The sequence below is a fragment of the Hyperolius riggenbachi genome, chromosome 2, assembly GCF_040937935.1.
Source record: "Hyperolius riggenbachi isolate aHypRig1 chromosome 2, aHypRig1.pri, whole genome shotgun sequence".
Taxonomy (NCBI): Eukaryota; Metazoa; Chordata; class Amphibia; order Anura; family Hyperoliidae; genus Hyperolius; species Hyperolius riggenbachi.
Window position 1 is genome coordinate 446,188,243 of NC_090647.1, and position 12,417 is coordinate 446,200,659.

Sequence of the window (12,417 nt, forward strand, 5' to 3'; positions counted from 1 at the left end):
AGCATGTTGGTGGGATGAAATTGTTCCCTGGGGAGGGTGTCTTAATCTGGGAGGGTTTTTTTTGCTGATAAATCAGCAGTGTAGGGCCATTCACCTATGCTATTGGTGGTGTCTTGACTTAAGCTGAGACTTTGATCTCTACTGCGCAGTCTATTTTTCGCACAAATCCAGAACAGTATTTTCGCTGCCAGATTGGTACTCTTCTTGGTATGTGTCATTGTCAGGGGAAGTAGAATGCGTTGTGTGGGTCCAAGTCAGATGTGAGGTTGAGACCACATCTATAGCATATTGGTGGGGTGGGAGGGTTCACTTAGAAGGGTAAATTTTTTCCTGGAGTTTGTACTCCTTTCAACTAGTTAGGGCATACCTTTCAACTATTATAGGCTTTTAAAAGGGTGGGGGGTAGGTTCCTTAGAGAAGATTGTGTTTTCCATTGGAAGATTCTTCTCTTGTTCAGTTAGCACGGGGTGGGTTGTGCCAACATATACTAGGTTGGTGGGATGAAGTAGTTCCCTGGGGAGGGTGTCTGTGTGATGTCACTTTTTGCTGTGACTAGGATCTCTGCTGCGCCTTCTGCTTATCACACAAATCAGTAAAACATCTCAGCAGCCAAGCTGCTACTGATGTGTGTGATACCGGGGAGGTAGGAGACGCAGTTTAGCGTCAAGTCTAACTGAAGTTGACACCACACATATAGTGAACCGGAGGTGCAGGTAGGGTCCCAGAGAAGATTGATTTCCAGTGGAAGATTCTTCTCATGTTAGGTTAGCACTGGGTGGGAAGCCGACATACAGCATGTTGGTGGGATGAAATTGTTCCCTGGGGAGGGTGTCTTAATCTAGGAGGGTTTTTTTGCTGATAAATCAGCATTGTAGGGCCATTCACCTATGCTATTGGTGGTGTCTTGACTGAAGCTGAGACTTTGATCTCTACTGCGCGGTCTATTTTTCGCACAAATCCAGAACGGTATTTTCGCTGCCAGAGTGGTACTCTTCTTGGTATGTGTCATTGTCAGGGGAAGTAGAATGCATTGTGTGGGTCCAAGTCAGATGTGAGGTTGAGACCACATCTATAGCATATTGGTGGGGTGGGAGGGTTCACTTAGAAGGGTAAATTTTTTCCTGGAGTTTGTACTCCTTTCAACTAGTTAGGGCATACCTTTCAACTATTATAGGCTTTTAAAAGGGTGGGGGGTAGGTTCCTTAGAGAAGATTGTGTTTTCCATTGGAAGATTCTTCTCTTGTTCAGTTAGCACGGGGTGGGTTGTGCCAACATATACTAGGTTGGTGGGATGAAGTAGTTCCCTGGGGAGGGTGTCTGTGTGATGTCACTTTTTGCTGTGACTAGGATCTCTGCTGCGCCTTCTGCTTATCACACAAATCAGTAAAACATCTCAGCAGCCAAGCTGCTACTGATGTGTGCGATGCCGGGGAGGTAGGAGACGCAGTTTAGCGCCAAGTCTAACTGAAGTTGACGCCACACATATAGTGAACCGGAGGTGCAGGTGGGGTCCCAGAGAAGATTGATTTCCAGTGGAAGATTCTTCTCATGTTAGGTTAGCACTGGGTGGGAAACCGACATACAGCATGTTGGTGGGATGAAATTGTTCCCTGGGGAGGGTGTCTTAATCTGGGAGGGGTTTTTTTGCTGATAAATCAGCAGTGTAGGGCCATTCACCTATGCTATTGGTGGTGTCTTGACTGAAGCTGAGACTTTGATCTCTACTGCGCGGTCTATTTTTCGCACAAATCCAGAACGGTATTTTCGCTGCCAGAGTGGTACTCTTCTTGGTATGTGTCATTGTCAGGGGAAGTAGAATGCGTTGTGTGGGTCCAAGTCAGATGTGAGGTTGAGACCACATCTATAGCATATTGGTGGGGTGGGAGGGTTCACTTAGAAGGGTAAATTTTTTCCTGGAGTTTGTACTCCTTTCAACTAGTTAGGGCATACCTTTCAACTATTATAGGCTTTTAAAAGGGTGGGGGGTAGGTTCCTTAGAGAAGATTGTGTTTTCCATTGGAAGATTCTTCTCTTGTTCAGTTAGCACGGGGTGGGTTGTGCCAACATATACTAGGTTGGTGGGATGAAGTAGTTCCCTGGGGAGGGTGTCTGTGTGATGTCACTTTTTGCTGTGACTAGGATCTCTGCTGCGCCTTCTGCTTATCACACAAATCAGTAAAACATCTCAGCAGCCAAGCTGCTACTGATGTGTGTGATGCCGGGGAGGTAGGAGACGCAGTTTAGCGCCAAGTCTAACTGAAGTTGACGCCACACATATAGTGAACCGGAGGTGCAGGTAGGGTCCTAGAGAAGATTGATTTCCAGTGGAAGATTCTTCTCATGTTAGGTTAGCACTGGGTGGGAAGCCGACATACAGCATGTTGGTGGGATGAAATTGTTCCCTGGGGAGGGTGCCTTAATCTGGGAGGTTTATTTTGCTGATAAATCAGCAGTGTAGGGCCATTCACCTATGCTATTGGTAGTGTCTTGACTGAAGCGGAGACTTTGATCTCTACTGCGCAGTCTATTTGTCGCACCAATCAAGAACGGTATCTCCGCTGCCAGAGTGGTACTCTTCTTGGTATGTGTGATTGTCAGGGGAAGTAGAATGCGTTGTGTGGGTCCAAGTCAGATGTGAGGTTGAGACCACATCTATAGCATATTGGTGGGGTGGGAGGGTTCTCTTAGAAGGGTAGATTTTTTTCCTGGAGTTTGTACTCCTTTCAACTAGTTAGGGCATACCTTTCAACTATTATAGGCTTTTAAAAGGGTGGGGGGTAGGTTCCTTAGAGAAGATTGTGTTTTCCATTGGCTGATACTTCTCTTGTTCAGTTAGCACGGGGTGGGTTGTGCCAACATATACTAGGTTGGTGGGATGAAGTAGTTCCCTGGGGAGGGTGTCTGTGTGATGTCACTTTTTGCTGTGACTAGGATCTCTGCTGCGCCTTCTGCTTATCACACAAATCAGTAAAACATCTCAGCAGCCAAGCTGCTACTGATGTGTGTGATGCCGGGGAGGTAGGAGACGCAGTTTAGCGCCAAGTCTAACTGAAGTTGACTCCACACATATAGTGAACCGGAGGTGCGGGTGGGGTCCTAGAGAAGATAGATTTCCAGTGGAAGATTCTTCTCATGTTAGGTTAGCACTGGGTGGGAAGCCGACATACAGCATGTTGGTGGGATGAAATTGTTCCCTGGGGAGGGTGTCTTAATTTGGGAGGGTTTTTTTGCTGATAAATCAGCAGTGTAGGGCCATTCACCTATGCTATTGGTGGTGTCTTGACTGAAGCGGAGACTTTGATCTCTACTGCGCAGTCTATTTGTCGCACCAATCAAGAACGGTATCTCCGCTGCCAGAGTGGTACTCTTCTTGGTATGTGTGATTGTCAGGGGAAGTAGAATGCGTTGTGTGGGTCCAAGTCAGATGTAAGGTTGAGACCACATCTATAGCATATTGGTGGGGTGGGAGGGTTCTCCTAGAAGGGTAGATTTTTTCCTGGAGTTTGTACTCCTTTCAACTAGTTAGGGCATACCTTTCAACTATTATAGGCTTTTAAAAGGGTGGCGGGTAGGTTCCTTAGAGAAGATTGTGTTTTCCATTGGAAGATTCTTCTCTTGTTCAGTTAGCACGGGGTGGGTTGTGCCAACATATACTAGGTTGGTGGGATGAAGTAGTTCCCTGGGGAGGGTGTCTGTGTGATGTCACTTTTTGCTGTGACTAAGATCTCTGCTGCGCCTTCTGCTTATCACACAAATCAGTAAAACATCTCAGCAGCCAAGCTGCTACTGATGTGTGTGATGCCGGGGAGGTAGGAGACGCAGTTTAGCGCCAAGTCTAACTGAAGTTGACGCCACACATGTAGTGAACCGGAGGTGCGGGTGGGGTCCCAGAGAAGATTGATTTCCAGTGGAAGATACTTCTCATGTTAGGTTAGCACTGGGTGGGAAGCCGACATACATCATGTTGGTGGGATGAAATTGTTCCCTGGGGAGGGTGTCTTAATCTGGGAGGGTTTTTTGCTGATAAATCAGCAGTGTAGGGCCATTCACCTGTGCTATTGGTGGTGTCTTGACTGAAGCGGAGACTTTGATCTCTACTGCGCAGTCTATTTGTCGCACCAATCAAGAACGGTATCTCCGCTGCCAGAGTGGTAATCTTCTTGGTATGTGTGATTGTCAGGGGAAGTAGAATGCGTTGTGTGGGTCCAAGTCAGATGTGAGGTTGAGACCACATCTATAGCATATTGGTGGGGTGGGAGGGTTCACTTAGAAGGGTAAATTTTTTCCTGGAGTTTGTACTCCTTTCAACTAGTTAGGGCATACCTTTCAACTATTATAGGCTTTTAAAAGGGTGGGGGGTAGGTTCCTTAGAGAAGATTCTGTTTTCCATTGGAAGATTCTTCTCTTGTTCAGTTAGCACGGGGTGGGTTGTGCCAACATATACTAGGTTGGTGGGATGAAGTAGTTCCCTGGGGAGGGTGTCTGTGTGATGTCACTTTTTGCTGTGACTAGGATCTCTGCTGCGCCTTCTGCTTATCACACAAATCAGTAAAACATCTCAGCAGCCAAGCTGCTACTGATGTGTGTGATGCCGGGGAGGTAGGAGACGCAGTTTAGCGCCAAGTCTAACTGAAGTTGACGCCACACATATAGTGAACCGGAGGTGCAGGTAGGGTCCTTGAGAAGATTGATTTCCAGTGGAAGATTCTTCTCATGTTAGGTTAGCACTGGGTGGGAAGCCGACATACAGCATGTTGGTGGGATGAAATTGTTCCCTGGGGAGGGTGTCTTAATCTGGGAGGTTTATTTTGCTGATAAATCAGCAGTGTAGGGCCATTCACCTATGCTATTGGTAGTGTCTTGACTGAAGCGGAGACTTGTATCTCTACTGCGCAGTCTATTTGTCGCACCAATCAAGAACGGTATCTCCGCTGCCAGAGTGGTACTCTTCTTGGTATGTGTGATTGTCAGGGGAAGTAGAATGCGTTGTGTGGGTCCAAGTTAGATGTGAGGTTGAGACCACATCTATAGCATATTGGTGGGGTGGGAGGGTTCACTTAGAAGGGTAAATTTTTTCCTGGAGTTTGTACTCCTTTCAACTAGTTAGGGCATACCTTTCAACTATTATAGGCTTTTAAAAGGGTGGGGGGTAGGTTCCTTAGAGAAGATTGTGTTTTCCATTGGAAGATTCTTCTCTTGTTCAGTTAGCACGGGGTGGGTTGTGCCAACATATACTAGGTTGGTGGGATGAAGTAGTTCCCTGGGGAGGGTGTCTGTGTGATGTCACTTTTTGCTGTGACTAGGATCTCTGCTGCGCCTTCTGCTTATCACACAAATCAGTAAAACATCTCAGCAGCCAAGCTGCTACTGATGTGTGTGATGCCGGGGAGGTAGGAGACGCAGTTTAGCGCCAAGTCTAACTGAAGTTGACGCCACACATATAGTGAACCGGAGGTGCAGGTAGGGTCCTTGAGAAGATTGATTTCCAGTGGAAGATTCTTCTCATGTTAGGTTAGCACTGGGTGGGAAGCCGACATACAGCATGTTGGTGGGATGAAATTGTTCCCTGGGGAGGGTGTCTTAATCTGGGAGGGTTTTTTTTGCTGATAAATCAGCAGTGTAGGGCCATTCACCTATGCTATTGGTGGTGTCTTGACTGAAGCTGAGACTTTGATCTCTACTGCGCAGTCTATTTTTCGCACAAATCCAGAACAGTATTTTCGCTGCCAGTGTGGTACTCTTCTTGGTATGTGTCATTGTCAGGGGAAGTAGAATGCGTTGTGTGGGTCCAAGTCAGATGTGAGGTTGAGACCACATCTATAGCATATTGGTGGGGTGGGAGGGTTCACTTAGAAGGGTAAATTTTTTCCTGGAGTTTGTACTCCTTTCAACTAGTTAGGGCATACCTTTCAACTATTATAGGCTTTTAAAAGGGTGGGGGGTAGGTTCCTTAGAGAAGATTGTGTTTTCCATTGGAAGATTCTTCTCTTGTTCAGTTAGCACGGGGTGGGTTGTGCCAACATATACTAGGTTGGTGGGATGAAGTAGTTCCCTGGGGAGGGTGTCTGTGTGATGTCACTTTTTGCTGTGACTAGGATCTCTGCTGCGCCTTCTGCTTATCACACAAATCAGTAAAACATCTCAGCAGCCAAGCTGCTACTGATGTGTGTGATGCCGGGGAGGTAGGAGACGCAGTTTAGCGCCAAGTCTAACTGAAGTTGACGCCACACATATAGTGAACCGGAGGTGCAGGTAGGGTCCCAGAGAAGATTGATTTCCAGTGGAAGATTCTTCTCATGTTAGGTTAGCACTGGGTGGGAAACCGACATACAGCATGTTGGTGGGATGAAATTGTTCCCTGGGGAGGGTGTCTTAATCTGGGAGGGTTTTTTTTGCTGATAAATCAGCAGTGTAGGGCCATTCACCTATGCTATTGGTGGTGTCTTGACTGAAGCTGAGACTTTGATCTCTACTGCGCGGTCTATTTTTCGCACAAATCCAGAACGGTATTTTCGCTGCCAGAGTGGTACTCTTCTTGGTATGTGTCATTGTCAGGGGAAGTAGAATGCGTTGTGTGGGTCCAAGTCAGATGTGAGGTTGAGACCACATCTATAGCATATTGGTGGGGTGGGAGGGTTCACTTAGAAGGGTAAATTTTTTCCTGGAGTTTGTACTCCTTTCAACTAGTTAGGGCATACCTTTCAACTATTATAGGCTTTTAAAAGGGTGGGGGGTAGGTTCCTTAGAGAAGATTGTGTTTTCCATTGGAAGATTCTTCTCTTGTTCAGTTAGCACGGGGTGGGTTGTGCCAACATATACTAGGTTGATGGGATGAAGTAGTTCCCTGGGGAGGGTGTCTGTGTGATGTCACTTTTTGCTGTGACTAGGACCTCTGCTGCGCCTTCTGCTTATCACACAAATCAGTAAAACATCTCAGCAGCCAAGCTGCTACTGATGTGTGTGATGCCGGGGAGGTAGGAGACGCAGTTTAGCGCCAAGTCTAACTGAAGTTGACGCCACACATATAGTGAACCGGAGGTGCAGGTAGGGTCCTAGAGAAGATTGATTTCCAGTGGAAGATTCTTCTCATGTTAGGTTAGCACTGGGTGGGAAGCCGACATACAGCATGTTGGTGGGATGAAATTGTTCCCTGGGGAGGGTGCCTTAATCTGGGAGGTTTATTTTGCTGATAAATCAGCAGTGTAGGGCCATTCACCTATGCTATTGGTAGTGTCTTAACTGAAGCGGAGACTTTGATCTCTACTGCGCAGTCTATTTGTCGCACCAATCAAGAACGGTATCTCCGCTGCCAGAGTGGTACTCTTCTTGGTATGTGTGATTGTCAGGGGAAGTAGAATGCGTTGTGTGGGTCCAAGTCAGATGTGAGGTTGAGACCACATCTATAGCATATTGGTGGGGTGGGAGGGTTCTCTTAGAAGGGTAGATTTTTTTCCTGGAGTTTGTACTCCTTTCAACTAGTTAGGGCATACCTTTCAACTATTATAGGCTTTTAAAAGGGTGGGGGGTAGGTTCCTTAGAGAAGATTGTGTTTTCCATTGGCTGATACGTCTCTTGTTCAGTTAGCACGGGGTGGGTTGTGCCAACATATACTAGGTTGGTGGGATGAAGTAGTTCCCTGGGGAGGGTGTCTGTGTGATGTCACTTTTTGCTGTGACTAGGATCTCTGCTGCGCCTTCTGCTTATCACACAAATCAGTAAAACATCTCAGCAGCCAAGCTGCTACTGATGTGTGTGATGCCGGGGAGGTAGGAGACGCAGTTTAGCGCCAAGTCTAACTGAAGTTGACACCACACATATAGTGAACCGGAGGTGCGGGTGGGGTCCTAGAGAAGATAGATTTCCAGTGGAAGATTCTTCTCATGTTAGGTTAGCACTGGGTGGGAAGCCGACATACAGCATGTTGGTGGGATGAAATTGTTCCCTGGGGAGGGTGTCTTAATTTGGGAGGGTTTTTTTGCTGATAAATCAGCAGTGTAGGGCCATTCACCTATGCTATTGGTGGTGTCTTGACTGAAGCGGAGACTTTGATCTCTACTGCGCAGTCTATTTGTCGCACCAATCAAGAACGGTATCTCCGCTGCCAGAGTGGTACTCTTCTTGGTATGTGTGATTGTCAGGGGAAGTAGAATGCGTTGTGTGGGTCCAAGTCAGATGTAAGGTTGAGACCACATCTATAGCATATTGGTGGGGTGGGAGGGTTCTCCTAGAAGGGTAGATTTTTTTCCTGGAGTTTGTACTCCTTTCAACTAGTTAGGGCATACCTTTCAACTATTATAGGCTTTTAAAAGGGTGGGGGGTAGGTTCCTTAGAGAAGATTGTGTTTTCCATTGGAAGATTCTTCTCTTGTTCAGTTAGCACGGGGTGGGTTGTGCCAACATATACTAGGTTGGTGGGATGAAGTAGTTCCCTGGGGAGGGTGTTTGTGTTATGTCACTTTCTGCTGTGACTAGGATCTGTGCTGCGCCTTTTGCTTATCACACAAATCAGTAAAACATCTCAGCAGCCAAGCTGCTACTGATGTGTGTGATGCCGGGGAGGTAGGAGACACAGTTTAGCGCCAAGTCTAACTGAAGTTGACGCCACACATATAGTGAACCGGAGGTGCAGGTGGGGTCCTAGAGAAGATTGATTTCCAGTGGAAGATTCTTCTCATGTTAGGTTAGCACTGGGTGGGAAGCCGACATACAGCATGTTAGTGGGATGAAATTGTTCCCTGGGGAGGGTGTCTTAATCTGGGAGGGTTTTTTTGCTGATAAATCAGCAGTGTAGGGCCATTCACCTATGCTATTGGTGGTGTCTTGACTGAAGCTGAGACTTTGATCTCTACTGCACAGTCTATTTGTCGCACCAATCAAGAACGGTATCTCCGCTGCCAGAGTGGTACTCTTCTTGGTATGTGTGATTGTCAGGGGAAGTAGAATGCGTTGTGTGGGTCCAAGTCAGATGTGAGGTTGAGACCACATCTATAGCATATTGGTGGGGTGGGAGGGTTCTCTTAGAAGGGTAGATTTTTTTCCTGGAGTTTGTACTCCTTTCAACTAGTTAGGGCATACCTTTCAACTATTATAGGCTTTTAAAAGGGTGGGGGATAGGTTCCTTAGAGAAGATTGTGTTTTCCATTGGCTGATACTTCTCTTGTTCAGTTAGCACGGGGTGGGTTGTGCCAACATATACTAGGTTGGTGGGATGAAGTAGTTCCCTGGGGAGGGTGTCTGTGTGATGTCACTTTTTGCTGTGACTAGGATCTCTGCTGCGCCTTCTGCTTATCACACATATCAGTAAAACATCTCAGCAGCCAAGCTGCTACTGATGTGTGTGATGCCGGGGAGGTAGGAGACGCAGTTTAGCGCCAAGTCTAACTGAAGTTGACACCACACATATAGTGAACTGGAGGTGCGGGTGGGGTCCTAGAGAAGATAGATTTCCAGTGGAAGATTCTTCTCATGTTAGGTTAGCACTGGGTGGGAAACCGACATACAGCATGTTGGTGGGATGAAATTGTTCCCTGGGGAGGGTGCCTTAATCTGGGAGGTTTATTTTGCTGATAAATCAGCAGTGTAGGGCCATTCACCTATGCTATTGGTAGTGTCTTGACTGAAGCGGAGACTTTGATCTCTACTGCGCAGTCTATTTGTCGCACCAATCAAGAACGGTATCTCCGCTGCCAGAGTGGTACTCTTCTTGGTATGTGTGATTGTCAGGGGAAGTAGAATGCGTTGTGTGGGTCCAAGTCAGATGTGAGGTTGAGACCACATCTATAGCATATTGGTGGGGTGGGAGGGTTCTCTTAGAAGGGTAGATTTTTTTCCTGGAGTTTGTACTCCTTTCAACTAGTTAGGGCATACCTTTCAACTATTATAGGCTTTTAAAAGGGTGGGGGGTAGGTTCCTTAGAGAAGATTGTGTTTTCCATTGGCTGATACGTCTCTTGTTCAGTTAGCACGGGGTGGGTTGTGCCAACATATACTAGGTTGGTGGGATGAAGTAGTTCCCTGGGGAGGGTGTCTGTGTGATGTCACTTTTTGCTGTGACTAGGATCTCTGCTGCGCCTTCTGCTTATCACACAAATCAGTAAAACATCTCAGCAGCCAAGCTGCTACTGATGTGTGTGATGCCGGGGAGGTAGGAGACGCAGTTTAGCGCCAAGTCTAACTGAAGTTGACACCACACATATAGTGAACCGGAGGTGCGGGTGGGGTCCTAGAGAAGATAGATTTCCAGTGGAAGATTCTTCTCATGTTAGGTTAGCACTGGGTGGGAAGCCGACATACAGCATGTTGGTGGGATGAAATTGTTCCCTGGGGAGGGTGTCTTAATTTGGGAGGGTTTTTTTGCTGATAAATCAGCAGTGTAGGGCCATTCACCTATGCTATTGGTGGTGTCTTGACTGAAGCGGAGACTTTGATCTCTACTGCGCAGTCTATTTGTCGCACCAATCAAGAACGGTATCTCCGCTGCCAGAGTGGTACTCTTCTTGGTATGTGTGATTGTCAGGGGAAGTAGAATGCGTTGTGTGGGTCCAAGTCAGATGTAAGGTTGAGACCACATCTATAGCATATTGGTGGGGTGGGAGGGTTCTCCTAGAAGGGTAGATTTTTTTCCTGGAGTTTGTACTCCTTTCAACTAGTTAGGGCATACCTTTCAACTATTATAGGCTTTTAAAAGGGTGGGGGGTAGGTTCCTTAGAGAAGATTGTGTTTTCCATTGGAAGATTCTTCTCTTGTTCAGTTAGCACGGGGTGGGTTGTGCCAACATATACTAGGTTGGTGGGATGAAGTAGTTCCCTGGGGAGGGTGTTTGTGTTATGTCACTTTCTGCTGTGACTAGGATCTGTGCTGCGCCTTTTGCTTATCACACAAATCAGTAAAACATCTCAGCAGCCAAGCTGCTACTGATGTGTGTGATGCCGGGGAGGTAGGAGACACAGTTTAGCGCCAAGTCTAACTGAAGTTGACGCCACACATATAGTGAACCGGAGGTGCGGGTGGGGTCCTAGAGAAGATTGATTTCCAGTGGAAGATTCTTCTCATGTTAGGTTAGCACTGGGTGGGAAGCCGACATACAGCATGTTGGTGGGATGAAATTGTTCCCTGGGGAGGGTGTCTTAATCTGGGAGGGTTTTTTTGCTGATAAATCAGCAGTGTAGGGCCATTCACCTATGCTATTGGTGGTGTCTTGACTGAAGCTGAGACTTTGATCTCTACTGCACAGTCTATTTGTCGCACCAATCAAGAACGGTATCTCCGCTGCCAGAGTGGTACTCTTCTTGGTATGTGTGATTGTCAGGGGAAGTAGAATGCGTTGTGTGGGTCCAAGTCAGATGTGAGGTTGAGACCACATCTATAGCATATTGGTGGGGTGGGAGGGTTCTCTTAGAAGGGTAGATTTTTTTCCTGGAGTTTGTACTCCTTTCAACTAGTTAGGGCATACCTTTCAACTATTATAGGCTTTTAAAAGGGTGGGGGGTAGGTTCCTTAGAGAAGATTGTGTTTTCCATTGGCTGATACTTCTCTTGTTCAGTTAGCACGGGGTGGGTTGTGCCAACATATACTAGGTTGGTGGGATGAAGTAGTTCCCTGGGGAGGGTGTCTGTGTGATGTCACTTTTTGCTGTGACTAGGATCTCTGCTGCGCCTTCTGCTTATCACACATATCAGTAAAACATCTCAGCAGCCAAGCTGCTACTGATGTGTGTGATGCCGGGGAGGTAGGAGACGCAGTTTAGCGCCAAGTCTAACTGAAGTTGACACCACACATATAGTGAACTGGAGGTGCGGGTGGGGTCCTAGAGAAGATAGATTTCCAGTGGAAGATTCTTCTCATGTTAGGTTAGCACTGGGTGGGAAACCGACATACAGCATGTTGGTGGGATGAAATTGTTCCCTGGGGAGGGTGTCTTAATTTGGGAGGGTTTTTTTGCTGATAAATCAGCAGTGTAGGGCCATTCACCTATGCTATTGGTGGTGTCTTGACTGAAGCGGAGACTTTGATCTCTACTGCGCAGTCTATTTGTCGCACCAATCAAGAATGGTATCTCCGCTGCCAGAGTGGTACTCTTCTTGGTATGTGTGATTGTCAGGGGAAGTAGAATGCGTTGTGTGGGTCCAAGTCAGATGTAAGGTTGAGACCACATCTATAGCATATTGGTGGGGTGGGAGGGTTCTCCTAGAAGGGTAGATTTTTTCCTGGAGTTTGTACTCCTTTCAACTATTTAGGGCATACCTTTCAACTATTATAGGCTTTTAAAAGGGTGGGGGGTAGGTTCCTTAGAGAAGATTGTGTTTTCCATTGGAAGATTCTTCTCTTGTTCAGTTAGCACGGGGTGGGTTGTGCCAACATATACTAGGTTGGTGGGATGAAGTAGTTCCCTGGGGAGGGTGTCTGTGTGATGTCACTTT